Here is a 480-nt window from a genome sequence, read left to right as displayed (position 1 = left end):
GGCCCCCGGCAGCCGGTAGGGACGTGGGGACACCCACGGGGACGCTGGGGGTGGGGGGCACGTCTGTGGGGACACGGGAACATGAGAAGTGGGACACTGGGGACGTGGGGATACAGAGAGACGTGGACATGGGACACTGGGGACATGGGGAGAAGGGATATGGGGACACGGGGACACAGACACGTGGACATGGGACACTGGGGACGTGGGGAGAAGGGACACGGGGACACAGACACGTGGACATGGGACATTGGGGACGTGGGGAGAAGGGACACGGGGACACAGACACATGGACATGGGACATTGGGGACATGGGGACACAGAGACATATGGACACGGGGACAGATGCGGATGTGGGACCCTGGGGACATGCGAACCCAGAGCCACACGGACACGGGGACGCTGACACCCCAGGCGCATTCCCCCCCCTCAAGCCCGAGACTCTCCAGCGTCTCGTACAGGGCTGAGCGCCCCATCGTC

This window comes from Buceros rhinoceros, unplaced genomic scaffold (assembly GCF_000710305.1).
Source record: "Buceros rhinoceros silvestris isolate BGI_N320 unplaced genomic scaffold, ASM71030v1 scaffold28446, whole genome shotgun sequence".
In the NCBI taxonomy this organism is placed as follows: domain Eukaryota; kingdom Metazoa; phylum Chordata; class Aves; order Bucerotiformes; family Bucerotidae; genus Buceros; species Buceros rhinoceros.
Note: the sequence above shows the minus strand (reverse complement) of the source record.